Source organism: Dermacentor albipictus, unplaced genomic scaffold, assembly GCF_038994185.2.
Source record: "Dermacentor albipictus isolate Rhodes 1998 colony unplaced genomic scaffold, USDA_Dalb.pri_finalv2 scaffold_14, whole genome shotgun sequence".
Taxonomy (NCBI): domain Eukaryota; kingdom Metazoa; phylum Arthropoda; class Arachnida; order Ixodida; family Ixodidae; genus Dermacentor; species Dermacentor albipictus.
The window spans coordinates 10,751,728-10,765,052 of NW_027225568.1; positions in this window are offsets into that span (position 1 = coordinate 10,751,728).

Here is a 13,325-nt window from a genome sequence, read left to right on the forward strand (position 1 = left end):
GCGTGCGGCGAGTTTCCGTGCCGGTAACGTGGACGGGCCTTCACATTGAGAAAGGCCAAGCGAAGGAGAGACCGCTCCGAGCTGCCGAAGTATGCGACTATGCGAGGAGAGAAGCGGACAACACGAACGCCGCATATCCTGGTCCCTTTCGGAATCGGCCGGCTACTGAAACGTGCAAAGTCCCGTCGGCACGGCAACTCGCCGCACGCAGTTTGCCATTCGCGGGCCGCCGTGCGGCGTTCGTGTTGTCCACTTCTCTCCTCCTGTGTCCGTGCCTGCACGCCTTACCCCTTCTTTGCATTAAGAAATGATTTCTATATGCCTGTAGCTCGGTCATAGTGGAGGCTATGCTCGGTCGCTCGGCTCAGCAGGCTCCGTAATCGGCATTTCATCGCTACTCATCATACGTCACGTTTTTGTGCTGGTGTGCTATGACGTCAATATTTTCGTTCCTCCTCTGTGACGTAGTAGCTGCCGCGCTAGCGATGGGTCTCGACTACGAGAAGGAGTTTTTAATGACTTTTTGGAGCTGAATTAAAATTATTCTGAAATGTTTGCAGCGTCCGATACTTCGTTCTGGGTGTCCTTGCATACGGAAGCAGCCTACAACATGCTTTTCATAGCCTCAAAATTTAGTGTCCCAACCCCTTTAAGGCCTTCACAGCACTTAGGGCGTCCGCATATATAACTGATTTCTCGAGTTTCGATTTCTTTATATACTTTACAGCCGACAGCAGTGCGTAGGCCTCAGCCGTAAAGATGCTTGTTTCCGGATGCAGTACATCGGATTCCGAGAAGGATGGGCCGAATGCTGCATAGGACACCCCCTCGCGTGACTTCGATGCGTCTGTGTAGAACTCCGCGCAGGAGTGTTTGTATTGGAGTTCCCGGAAATGCATTTGTATTTCAATCTCTGGAGCGTGTTTTGTGACTTGCATGAAAGATATATCGCATTGTATCATCTGCCACTCCCAAGGAGGTAGCAGCTTAGCTGGAGGCATTAGGCGAAGCTCGAGGAGTGGAACATGCATTTCATGACTAAGCTCCTTAACACGCAGCGAGAAAGGCTGTCTTATGGAGGGACGATTATGAAAGAGTGTAGCATATGTCATGTCATTAACAGTATTATAACACGGATGTTGAGGATTAGAGTGCACTTTCAGAAATTATGTGCGGCTGATGTATGTTCTCTGGAGATGAAGTGACCACTCGTTCGATTCTGCGTATAAACTTTCAACGGGACTTGTCCTGAAAGCGCCCGTGGCTAAGCGGATACCTAGATGGTGGACAGGGTCTAGCATCTTTAACGCACTCGGGGCGGCAGAATGATAGATAACGGTGCCATAGTCTAATCGTGATCGAATGAGGCTTTTATAGAGTTTCATTAAACGTACAATTCCTGTCACTACCCCATCTAGTCTGGGATAGGAGTTTCATTATGTTCATCGTTTTTAGACATCTTTCTTTAAGATGTTTTATGTGGCAAACGAAAGTGAGTCTGTAGTCAAGTGTAACACCTAGAAATTTGTGCTCTTTGTTTACGGGTATTTGTTGTTCACCCAGTTCTAAGCTAGGATCTGGGATCATTCCTCTCTTTCTTGTAAAAAGAACGCAAGAGCTTTTGTTAGCATTGATCTTAAATCCATTCTTGTCTGCCCACATCGACACTTTGTTCAGGTCATGCTGTACCTGTCTCTCGCACACTGCGAGGTTACAGGATTTGAAAGCTATTTGTATGTCGTCCACGTAGACAGAATAAAAGATTGCCGGTGGTAATGAAGCGCGAAGCGTGTTCATCTTCACGATGAAGAGTGTGCAGCTGAGCACGCCTCCTTGCGGTACACCCGTTTCTTGCGTAAAAGGACGCGAAAGTGCGTTACCGACTTCTACGTGGAAGGTACGACTGGACAGATAGCTTTCTATTAGGTTTAGCATATTACCATGGATGCCCATTTCTAACAAGTCTCTTAGGATTCCATAAAGCCACGTTGTATCATACGCCTTTTTCATATCGAGAGATATCGATAGGAAGAACTGTTTATGTATAAATGCGTCCCGGATATTTCCTTCAACACGTACGAGATGATTGGTTGTGGACCGCCCTTCTTAGAAGCCGCACTGATACGGATCAAGCATTTTGCTCATTTCAAGGAAATGGATGAGTCGCCGATTAATCATTTTTTCAAATACCTTACAAAGGCAACTCGTGAGGGCGATCGGGCGGTAACTTGCCACTAAGGAAGGATCTTTGCCTTGTTTCAAAACAGGAACCACAATGGCTTCTTTCCATGCAGTTGGGAGATATCCTGCAGCCCAAATGGTGTTGAAAAGTGTGAGTAATGTAACTTGGGTGTTATTGTGTAGGTTTTTCATCATTTCATACATGATTCTGTCAGCCCCCGGTGCAGATCTCTTGCATGAGCTCAAGGCAGCTCTCAACTCGGCAATACTGAAAGGGCAGTTGTACGATTCATTCTGTAGACATTTTCTTTTGAGTGGCTTACATTCTTCTATTTGCTTATATTTCAGAAAGGATTTCGAATAATGTTTTGAACTTGACACACTCTCAAAGTGCTCCCCAAGTGAGTCTGCCTGATGTTGCAGCGTATCACCCTGTGTGTTTACCAGAGGGAGTGAATATGTTTGTCTCCCTCTAATTCTATTTACGCGGTTCCAGACTTTCGCCTCATCTGTAAACGAGTTGATGTTCGATAAAAACTTTTGCCAACTATCTCTTCTCGCCTGTCGGTGGGTTCTCCTGCCTTCAGACGTAACTTTCTTAATGTTAACAAGGTTCTCTGCAGTGGGCGAAGCGCGTAGCAACCCCCACGTTTTGTTTTGATTCCTACGTGCGACTCTACATTCATCGTTCCACCACGGGACATGCCGTTTGCATGCCGAGCCACTTACTTCGCGTATGCATTTAGATGCGGCATCTATAATGAAAGCTGTAAAGTAATCCACAGCAGCATCTATTTCTAACGAGGACATGTCATCCCACGATATTGACACGTGTACTTATCTTTATCGGGTGACCACGTTTCGCCGCTTAAGAAAAGTAATCGCACAGCGCGGCACGCGCCCGCATGTATCCGAAGTTTCTGGAAAGTTATCGATGCTTCTACCCGGCTGTCTGTTGTCGCCGAACCTTGTGTGATATAATTTCATCGCGTGACGTGAATGGTGTAGAACTTTCTGGAAGGCACGCGGGCCCGAACGATTAGTCTGGAACATTCGACGACTGCTGTATAAAAGCCGACGCGCTTTACCCGCTGATCAGATTTTTGACGATCGCCGACTGTGTTCGCCGCTATCGTTGTGCTTTAAGTGTAGCCTGTTTTGTGGGCACAGGTTCGCCCAATAAAGCTAGTTTTGTCTTTCACAGTACTGCTACTGTGTTCTTTAACGTCACTACCACGTGACATCTGGTGGAGGTGCTTGCGCGTTAATGTACCGAACGCCCCCGCAAAGCGCGATCCAAGCCCAAAGCCCGAGGACAAAACCAACGTCGCCCAAGACCAGCGTGCTAGCCGCCGACTGCAAGGACTGCCCCCAGAGCACGGACTTCTACCTCAGACGAGCAGGAAGATTGCCATCAAGTCCACCCCAATGGCAGCCCCAGCATCCCCCGTCGTGCTGCAGCAGCCCAGGGAGCCCCCCACGTTCCGCGGTTCAACACTCGAGGACCCGGAAACCTGGCTCGAGACGTACGAGAGGGTCGCTGCATTTAACAGCTGGAACAGCGACGACGAACTGCGACATGTCTTCTTCGCATTGGAAGACACTGCCAGAACGTGGTTTGAGAACAGAGAAGCCACCTTAACGACCTGAGACCTTTTCCGAAGAGGCTTCCTGCACACGTTCACAAGCATCGTACGCCGAGAACGAGCCCAAGCACTACTAGAAACCCGAGTGCAGCTGCCTAACGAGACCACCGCGATTTTTACAGAAGAAATGAGCCGCCTATTCCGCCACGCCGACCCGGAAATGTCGGAGGAAAAGAAAGTCCGGCTACTAATGCGGGGTGTAAAGGAAGAACTTTTCGCCGGTATGGTACGAAACCCACCGAAGACCGTCGACGAGTTTTTTCGCGAGGCCACTAGCATCAAGAAGACACTCGAGATGCGAAACCGGCAATTTGACCGCCGCACAAACTCTACAAACTATGCCGGACTTCAATCACTGGCCTCCAACGACCTGCGCGAGGCTATCAGGGCAGTCGTACGAGAGGAGCTTCAGAAGGTGTTCCCGTCGTCGCAGCCTCAAGTGGCCTCGATCGCTGACATCGTCAAAGATGAGGTTCTGTGGTCGCTTGGAGTTCCGGAGCTGCAACCCCAATTACCGCAACCCCAGCCCGAAGCGATGACCTACGCCGCCGTCGTACGCCGTCAAGGTCCCCCTCCGCGACCACGCCAGGGCCCTGCGACGACGCAATTCCGTCGTCCACCACCGCCGCCGCCAACACGCCCACTCGTCGCCCAGCGCACCTACGCGAGAAAGACGGACATTTGGCGAGCCCCCGACCATCGCCCTCTCTGCTATCACTGCGGAGAAGCCGGCCATGAGTACCGCCGATGCCCATACCGGGAGATGGGACTGCGAGGATTCGCCGTCAACGCTCCGCGCCCGCAGCAAGGTGAACGCCCTCGCAATATCGCCGACTACCTCGCCGCTACTCAGTGGAGCACTCGACGACCGTCGCGTTCGCCATCACCAGTACGCTACCTGTCGCCGCAGCGCCGACCATACACTGGCCCAGCCCGGGGCCGGTCAGCGAGCCCATATCCGGAAAACTAAAAGCGGCAACCGATGGAGGTGCGGTTGCTGTTCGTCGAACTGACGAAGACCTCCGCCGCCGATGAAGACGACGAAGAAACCATCTCGACGACCTAATGAACACACGCCGCCATCCCGACGAAGTCGCGAAGCCAAGACTACACCGACGAAAGATGGCTTGATGACGCGACGTTCCAGCTTCAGTTTAACGCGGCGCAGCCGTGATCCGACGCCAAGACACAACTGCAACGCCAGACAAAGAACCACCGACCTCGACGTACTTCTCGACGGCCACGCAGTCACTACCTTAGTCGACACAGGGGCCGGTTACTCCGTAATGAGTGGACACATCGCCGCCCAGTTGAAGAAGGTTAAGACTGCATGGGAGGGCCCTCAAATTCGGACCGCTGGAGGACACCTCATTACGCCGACTGGAATCTGCACGGCAAGAATAACCGTTCATGACCGGACTTACCCTGCCACCTTCGTTATCCTCGAACAGTGTTCACGAGACGTCATTCTCGGCATGGACTTCCTGAACAAACACGGCGCAATCATAAACCTGAAGTCGAAATCGATAACGCTGTCGGAAGATCAAGCGATACCGCCGGAGAGCTTTCGTAGTCACCACGCCTTGAATGTTCTCGAAGATCAAGTGAGCATCCCGCCTCGCTCGAGCATTGTTATTTCGGTCGGCACCGAAACATCCGCTGACGTAGAAGGCGTCATCGAAGGTGAACAACGTCTACTGCTAGACCGTGAATTTGCGTCGCAAGAGGGATCGCTCGACTGCATGGAGGGAAAACTGAAGTGTTGCTGACAAACTTCAGCCGAGAGTTCAAGCACATCAACAAGGGCACGACGATCGCGTACATCGAGGAAATTCTGGAAACCAGTAATGCGTTTGTCCTCTCGGATTCCGCCGCATCTACCCCGCCGACCATGGTTCCCGAACCAGACTACGACATTAATCCAAGTCTCCCCGTGATTAAGCAAAAGCAGCTCAGAAGTCTGCTCCAACGATACAAAGGCTGCTTTTCGACGTCATCGAGGATTCGACAAACACCAGTCGCCAAGCATCGCATAATAACGGAAGACTGCGCTCGACCACTCCGCCAGAGCCCTTACCGAGTTTCACCGCGAGAACGCGAAGCTATAAGAGAGCAAGTCGACGAAATGCTGCGCGACGACATCATACAGCCGTCTAAAAGCCCGTGGGCATCCCCTGTTGTCCTGGTGAAGAAAAAGGACGGAACCCTACGTTTCTGCGTCGATTATCGTCGTCTGAACAAGATCACGAAGAAGGACGTATACCCCCTCCCACGGATAGACGACGCATTGGATCGGCTCTGCAACGCTAAATACTTCTCGTCAATGGACCTCAAGTCTGGCTATTGGCAAATAGAAGTCGATGAAAGAGATCGCGAAAAGACGCCTTCATCACCCCAGACGGCCCCTACGAGTTCAAGGTTATGCCATTCGGACTGTGCTCGGCGCCTGCAACGTTCCAGCGCGTGATGGACGCGGTTTTAGCAGGATTGAAGTGGCAGACCTGTCTCGTTTACTTGGATGACGTCGTCGTCTTCGCCGGAAATTTTGACGATCACCTGAGGCGGCTTGCGACAGTACTAGACGCCATCAAGTCATCAGGGCTCACTCTGAAGCCGGAAAAGTGCCGCTTTGCTTACGATGAGCTTCTGTTCCTAGGCCTTGAATCAGCAAACCTGGTGCCCGCCCAGACCCGCAAAAGACAGCTGCCATCGCACAGTTCCCGCAACCCATCGACAAGAAGGCAGTGCTTAGATTCCTTGGCATGTGTGCCTACTACAGGCGCTTTGTCAAGGACTTTTCACGCATTGCCGAGCCGTTGACACGTCTAACTAAATGTGATGTTGAGTTCAAGTGGGAAACGCCGCAGGCCGACGCATTTGAAGAACTCAAACGACGCATGCAGTCGCCGCCGGTGCTTGCGCACTTCGATGAGTCCGCCGATACAGAAATCCATACTGACGCCAATAGCCTAGGCCTCGGTGCCGTTCTAGTCCAGAGGAGAAACGGAGTCGAACAAGTGATAGCTTACGCTAGCCGGTCGCTGTCAATGCGGAAGGCAACTATTCTACGACCGAAAAGGAATGCCTCGCCATCGTTTGGGCTACAGCTAAATTTCGCCCTTATCTTTGTGGCAGGCCATTCAAAGTCGTCAGTGACCATCACGCGTTCACCCGCCGTGGTTGCTCAGTGGCTATGGTGTTAGGCTACTGAGCACGAGGTCGCGGGATCGAATCCCGGCCATTGCGGCCGCATTCCGATGGGGGCGAAATTCGAAAGCACCCGTGTACTTAAATTTAGGTGCACGTTAAAGAGCCCCAGGTGGTCGAATTTTCCGGAGTCCTCCACTACGGCGTGCCTCATAATCAGAAAGTGGTTTTGGCACGTAAAAACCCCATAATTTTTTTTAACCATCACGCGTTGTGTTGGCTAGCGAATATAAAGGATCCTTCAGGACGACTGGCATGGTGGAGCCTCAGACTACAGGAATACGACATCACTGTAACCTACAAGTCCGGGTGAAAACACTCCGATGCCGATTGTCTATCACGTGCACCCGTTGACCCGCCGCCGCAAGATGACGAGAATGACGACGCCTTCCTTGAAATGATAAGCGCGGAAGATTTCGCCGAACAGCAACGGGCAGACCCGGAGCTAAAAGGCCTCGTCGAATATTTGGAAGGCCACACCGACGTTGTCCCCAGGGCATTTAAGCGCGGATTATCTTCCTTCACGCTTCAAAACAATCTCCTCGTGAAGAAGAACTTTTCACCAGTCCGCGCCAACTACCTTCTTGTTGTCCCGTCAGGACTTCGTCCAGAAGTATTGCACGCCCTACATGACGATCCGACCGCTGGACACCTCGGATTTTCCCGGACACTATCGAGGATACAAGAAAAGTATTATTGGCCGCGCCTGACCGCCGACGTCGCCCGTTATGTCAGAACATGCCGAGACTGTCAGCGACGCAAGGCACCGCCGACGAGGCCAGCCGGATTACTACAGCCAATCGAGCCTCCTTGCCGACCATTCCAGCAGATCGGGATGGACTTGCTGGGACCCTTTCCGACGTCAATAACCGGAAATAAGTGGATCGTCATGGCGACGGACTACCTCACCCGCTTCCCTGAAACAAAAGCACTGCCGAAAGGTAGCGCAGCCGAAGTGGCGAAATTCTTTGTCGAAAACAACCTCATGCGACATGGCGCCCCAGAAGTCCTCATCACCGACAGAGGAACGGCCTTTACAGCGGAGCTCACCCAAGCCATTCTGAAATACAGTCAGACAAGGCACAGGAGGACAATGGCCTATCACCCTCAGACGAATGGTCTTAGGGAGCGGCTGAATAAGACCCTCGCCGACATGCTAGCGATGTACGTCGACGTCGAACACAAGACCTGGGATGCCGTGCTGCCGTACGTAACATTCGCTTACAACACGGCGGTGCAAGAAACAACACAGATCACGCCGTTCAAGCTGGTCTACGGCAGGAACCCGACGACGAAGCTCGACGCCATGCTGCCGCACATCACTGACGAGGAGAACCTTGACGTCACTACCTACCTCCAGCGCGCCGAAGAAGCCCGACAGCTCGCCCGCCTGCGGATCAAGAACCAGCAGAGGACCGACAGCCGACACTACAACCTTTTCGACGACGCTTCGTCGAGTACTAGCCCGGCGACCGTGTTTGGGTATGGACCCCAATACGCTGACGAGGACTGAGTGAGAAACTATTGCGACGCTATTTCGGACCCTACAAGGTCACCCGACGTATTGGTGCACTGGACTATGAGGTCATGCCAGACGGCATTTCGCATTCACAGCGGCGCCGCGCACGACCTGAAGTGGTCCACGTGGTGCGCCTTTCGCCCGAAAGGCGAAGCATCGATTGCGATAGCTAATTAGTAGACAGATATATGCAGTAAGGATAGCAGTTTATTTGTCCGCGTAACTTTGTGAACATTTGCTTGCTAAAATGTGAAACAAAATTAATTAAATGATGGTGTTTTACGTGCCAAGACCACTTTTTGATTATGAGGCAGGTCCTAGGGGAGGACTCGGGAAATTTCGACCACCTGGGGTTATTTAACGTGCACTTAAATTTAGGTACACTGGGGTTTTCGCATTTTGCATTAGCTCACTAAGTTAAAAGCATGGTGTCATGCGCGCGTAAGCAAACATGAACACATCTCACTCGATGACCGCGGAAGCTCGCTGTCACAGCGCTGGAGTGAGAAAGCGCGGCAGTAGTAGCGAGCGAATTTACCTTCGCGCTGCCCCTGACATCGATGCAAACTAAGCGGAGCAAACACAGCGGACACGAAGCTATTAGCACTAGGCGCGCTATGTCCCTATTGCAGATCGCTTTCAGGATAGGGCCCGCGCGGCCGCACCCTACCAAGCACTCGCCGGAGTAGAACGCCGCCACCTCCCTCCCCGCTCATGACGCCAGCTTGACCACTCGGATCGAAGTGCACCGATCCAGTGCTGTCTAGGCGGTGTTGACCAAGCTCTCATCGCGCTCGTTTGCCCGTGTGGAGTTGACAACTTGAAGCACCGCTCAGCGGCATTGATTTGGGCAATAATTATTTCGCATTCACAACTCTGTAAAAATGCTTAAGCGTCCTCAGATTTTTTTAACACTTCCAACCGGGAACAATTTCGTCTTTTCATTTCTCAGCGCGACCGCGAACAGCGACGATGTTGGATAAGCCGTGTGCGCCACGCACGCCCATTAAAACGTGTTTCATCATCATCATCAGCCTGGTTACGCCCACTGCAGGGCAAAGGCCTCTCCAATACTTCTCCAACTACCCCGGTCATGTAATGATTGTGGCCATGTTGTCCCTACAAAATTCCTAATCTCATCTGCCCACCTAACTTGCTGTCGCCCCCCACTACGCTTCCCTTCCCTTGGAATCCAGTCCGCAACCCTCAATGACCATCGGTTATCTTTCCTCCTCATTGCATGTCCTGCCCATGCCCATTTCTTTTTCTCGATTTCAATTAAGATGTCATTAACTCACGTTTGTTCCCTCCCCCAATCTGCTCTTTTCGTATCCCTTAACGTTACACCCATCACTCTTCGTTCCATAGCTCGTTGCATCATCCTCAATTTCAGCAGAACCCTTTTCGTAAAGCTCCAGGTTTCTGCCCCATACGTGAGTACTGGTAACACACAGCTGTTATACGCTTTCCTCTTGAGGGATAGTGGCAACCTTATTCTTATTCTTCTGGTTATTTCAGACTCATGATCCGGATCAGCGGTCATTACCTGTCCTAAGTAGATGAATTCCCTTACCACTTCCCGTGCCTCGCTACCTATTGCAAGCTGCTGTTCTCTTCCGAGACTGTTAAACATTACTTCAGTTTTCTGCAGATTAATTTTTAGACCCACCCTTCTGCTTTGCCTCTCCAGGTCAGTGAGCATGCATTGCAATTGGTGCCCTGAGTTACTAAGCAAGACATTATCATCAGCGAATCGCAAGTTACTAAGTTATTCGCCATTAACTCTTATCCCCATTTCTTCTCAATGTACGTCTCTGAATACCTCCTGTAAACACGCTGTGAATCGCATCTCCCTGCCTCGTATCTCACTGCCTGACGGCTTTCTTTATTGGGATTTTGTTGCTTTCTTCATGGAGGACTACTGTGGCCGTGACGCCGCTATATATGTCTTTCAGTATTTTTAGATACTGCTCGTCTACACCCTGATTCCGTAATGCCTTCATGACTGATTAGGTTTCGGCTGAATTGAACGCTTTCTCGTAATCAATGAAAGCTATATATAAGGGTTGGTTGTATTCCGCACATTTCTCTATCACCTTATTGATAGTGTGAATATGGTCCATTGTTGAGTAGCCTTTACGGAATCCTGCCTGGTCCATTGGTTGGCTGAAGTATCAGGTGTTCCTGATTATATTTGCGATCACCTTAGTAAATACTTCGTAGGCAACAGACAGTAAGCTGATCGGTCTATAATTTTTCAAGTCTTTCGCGTGCCCTTTCTTATGGGTTAGGATTATGTTAGCGTTCTTCCAAGTTTCCGGTACGCTCGAAGTCATGAGGCATTGCGTATACAGGGTGGCCAGTTTTTCTAGAACAATCTGCCCACCACCCTACAACAAATCAGCTCTTACCTGATCCCCTCCGGCTGCCTTCCCCCTTTGCATGGCTCCCAAGGCTTTCTTTACTTCTTCCGGCGTTACTTGTGGGATTTCAAATTCCTCTAGACTATTCTCTCTTCCATTATCGTCGTGGGTGCCACTGGTACGGTATAAATGTCTACAGAACTCCTCAGCCGCTTGGACTATCACATCCATATTAGTAATGATATTGCTGGCTTTGTCTCTTAAAGCATACATCTGATTCTTGGCAATTCCTAGTTTCTTCTTCACTGCTTTTAGGCTTCCTCCGTTCCTGAGAGCATGTTCAATTCTATCTATATTATACTTCCTTATGTCAGCTGTCTTACGCTTGTTGATTAACATGGAAAGTTCTGCGAGTTCTATTCTAGCTGTAGGGTTAGACTCATTCATACATTGGCGTTTTTTGATCAGATCTTTCATCTCCTGCGATAGCTTACTGGCATCCTGTCTAACGAAGTTGCCGCCCACATCTATTGCACGCTCCTAAACAGTGCTCATAAGATTATCGTTCATATCTTCGACACTAAGGTCCTCTTCCTGAGTTGAAGCCGAATACCTGTTTTGTAGCTTTATCCGGAATTCTATTTTCCCTCTTACCGCTAACTCGTTGATCAGCCATGTGTTTCGCACTTGTTTAAGTGCATGAAGCCCTAATGGAACGGAAACCAGCAGCATGCCTGAAAATTTGTAGCGTGCACTTCGTTCGCGAAGAGACACCGACGAATACACCGTCTTCGTACGTGCACACAATGTTCCCACAGGCTTACCGCAAAGTGAATGCTACAGCGGAGGAAAGTCGTACAATCAATGCGCGCGCCTTGTAAGTCTATGGTGCACCGGAAAAGAAATTTTTATGCCGCTTTTAACATCTTTGGGTACAACCTTGACATGGCTTGGGTACAACCTTGACATGGCGGGTAAACGTTCGGACCATGTGCAACGCAAACGATTTAGTGAGTGTGTATAATTTCTTTTCATGCACCTAATTTAATGCAAATATTATTAATGTTCATATCTTGACAAGTAATACCATATGGAGGCATGTGACTGTCATGACATGCCATACGTGCGTATCATTCATGGCATGATAAAATGACATGTAATGTATGCTATGTCGTTCATGTATGTAATAAACGTAATCTCTGCGTTTCATGTCGTATGCATGCACGCTATTCCTCATCTCATGACATGCATCTCATTATTGTCATTACATCTCATTCATGACACGTATCTCATTCATGACGTTGCACGTAATGTCACGCGTAATGCGGAAGCGGCGGAGGGCGATGTTGAGGATTTGAAGGTATCGAAAAGACGGCGTCGCGTCCATTAAGTTGGCTTCTTTACAGCGCGGCGGAATATTTGACATCATTTTAGACCATGTGATAGCGCTCAACAAGTAGTGGCGTCAGCGGCGAAGGAAAAAGCTCGGTGCAACTTTGCTCCCTTTGGAAGCATAAAGAAAGACAGTATTGATGAGTTTTTTTTTTCATCAGCTCTGAAACGGAGCAGCGCCAAATAGTTACCCAGCCTACTGGAGTGTATCTGGCATTTTATACATTTCATACATTTTCATTCTACTATTTTTGCAAACATCTCCATCTGTTTGCCTTTCTTAAAACTTCTCTATTTGCATTCTACCGCCATTTATGACTGTATAAATCTATGCCTGGTTTTTTCCACGAATACTCTAAAGGTATGTTCCTTACCTCGACTGCTGACTTGTTCATGCTTCCTTCTACTTTAAGTCCAAGTGCTTCTTGAAGGTTTCCATTACCTACGGATCTCACTGGGGTAATACATTCGCATTCCATTACGATGCGATGAGTAGTCTTCGGGTTTTCGCTGCAGAAGACACACGCGCCATCTTGTTGCCAATATTTGCTCTAGTATGTTTTTGTTTTTAGGCAACCAGCTCAAGCCTCAAGTAGCAAGGCATTGCCCTTTGTGTTATCGTAAAAAATAGCTTCAATTTTTTTTTCTTCCCAGTTTAAATCTCCGTCTTTTTTGTTCGCAAACCATTCGACCAATTCGCTGTCTCTATTTCTCTCTATCATTTTCTTTCTGATGACCGCTGATTGTTTATGTTTTCAATTAAGCTTTACTTGTTTGCCAACTTTCTGGACCTCTTCCTCAATTTTGCGTCGAAGCTTCTCAGGAACAGACACCTGTGCAATTTAACCACCCATTTATTGACACCCATGTTCTGGAGTCTAACTTCAAATCTAATCTTGCTCCGCACTTCAACTTCAAAAGAGGTCCAAACCATGTCACCATGCACAGCCTCATTTCTGATTTTACCGCGCGCTCCCGAAGCCAATCGGCCTACCGATCTTTCACTAACTTCCAAAT